Genomic DNA, 1,658 nt, shown 5'->3' with positions numbered 1-1,658 from the left:
GGGGCGGTGAAGATCTGGGGTCTCTCGTGGCCTAGAGGTTAAGGTGTTCGCCTCTCATTCAATGGTCCTGGGTTCGAATCCGGGTAGCGACGGAAACATTTTCTTCTCTAAAACTGTCTCCTTTTACCTCCTATCCTGCTCTTCAACAATGTTCTGTCGTCTGCTTTCGTCTCCTCTTTCTGCCCCCACCCCCTCACCTCCTTTGCCCCCTCCTCTGGGCTCCTGACTCCTTCTGCAGCCATTCTACTGCTACTCCTTGGCTCCTTCTTACTGCTGTCTTTCAGCCACACCCCTGATCTTCCGGTAGGAACGATCTACACATACCCTTTTCGGACAAAGGCGAAAAATCTCAGAGGGTCCGTGTGCAAGTTGCGCACGTTAAAGATAAGAGTAGGTTTCGGCCGCCACCTGGACAAAATTTAAAATTTCCTACCAACTGAAAAAGTTTAACATGTCCTGCGCGCTCATATGACCGTATGCAGTTGCGAGCACCGTGAAACACTTGCCAAACATAAGGAGATCACCCGTGTTGTGACAGGTGTTATTTAATGTCACTCTTGGAAGTATAATATGTAGATCGATGGTACGAAAATGTAGCCTCTTAAATGTGGCAAAAGTGGGCGATGGCTATGGAAAAAGTCTAATAGCACTGGTCTAACACTTTTCGACAGCACGAAGATGGCACAGAAACGTGTTCTTAGAACACAGCGGGCTACCTTAGAATTACAAAGTTCTATGTGACATTATTGGTCGTTTTGAGTTACTTAGACCATGGGATTGGAAATCAAATGTTTTATCTGTTCTATCAAAATGGTCAGAGTTGTTAGCAAGATATTCCAAGAATTGCATTTTTAAAAACCTTGACATGTCATGTTATGAAACTCTACATTTTTTTCGTCAAATTCCTCAAAAATAGATACTGAGCAGATAGAACCTTGTAATTCTAGCGTAGCGACTGTTGTTCTGCAAGTGTTATGTCTTACTACACTCACATTGACGTCTGTGGTGTAGCGCTTAAGCACTTTTCCGTCGCACGCAGAAGACCCGAGTTCTATTCAAGTGTGGGGAAAATTCTGTTTGAGTATCTCGGCTCTTCCCACTGGGATGCTGCATCCTTCGCAGCTCCTGTTGGCTTGAGGGAGTTTGAAAGATCGACTGCAATGGTGGAAGCCCATATCCTATATTATTATGATCGAAGTGGTATGAATTGGAGCGTAGAACACCCCCCCCCCCCCCAACCAAATTGGCCGTAGAAAAAAGAAAAAAGAAACAAACCTTACTCAAGCTGGACGAACACAGACTTGGACGCAGCTATGACATCACGTCTTGTTCCGCTTCTTGTCGGGCGATAAATTACAACGTAACAAACAACATCAAAACAAGACGAGGTGTTAGATTTGGCGAGCTAAGGATGACTCGCTTAGTAGAGACAGGCTCTTGCCACCACGGGTTGAATAATCTGTCCTTCCCTAACTAAACGTGGAGTGGCCTCCCATGGTGTGTGGATTATCCGAACGTGGCAGCCCCGTTGTTATGAATAATGAATGCCTCAAAGAGTCTTTCGCTCTTGCTGGGGCGTGGGTGGCTGTGAGCAAAAGCCTTTTTTACAGGGTGCTCGCTAAGAGAGCGAGAGAGAGAGAGAGAGAGAGAGAGAGAGA

This window comes from Aplysia californica, unplaced genomic scaffold (genome assembly GCF_000002075.1).
Source record: "Aplysia californica isolate F4 #8 unplaced genomic scaffold, AplCal3.0 scaffold00011, whole genome shotgun sequence".
In the NCBI taxonomy this organism is placed as follows: domain Eukaryota; kingdom Metazoa; phylum Mollusca; class Gastropoda; order Aplysiida; family Aplysiidae; genus Aplysia; species Aplysia californica.
Note: the sequence above shows the minus strand (reverse complement) of the source record.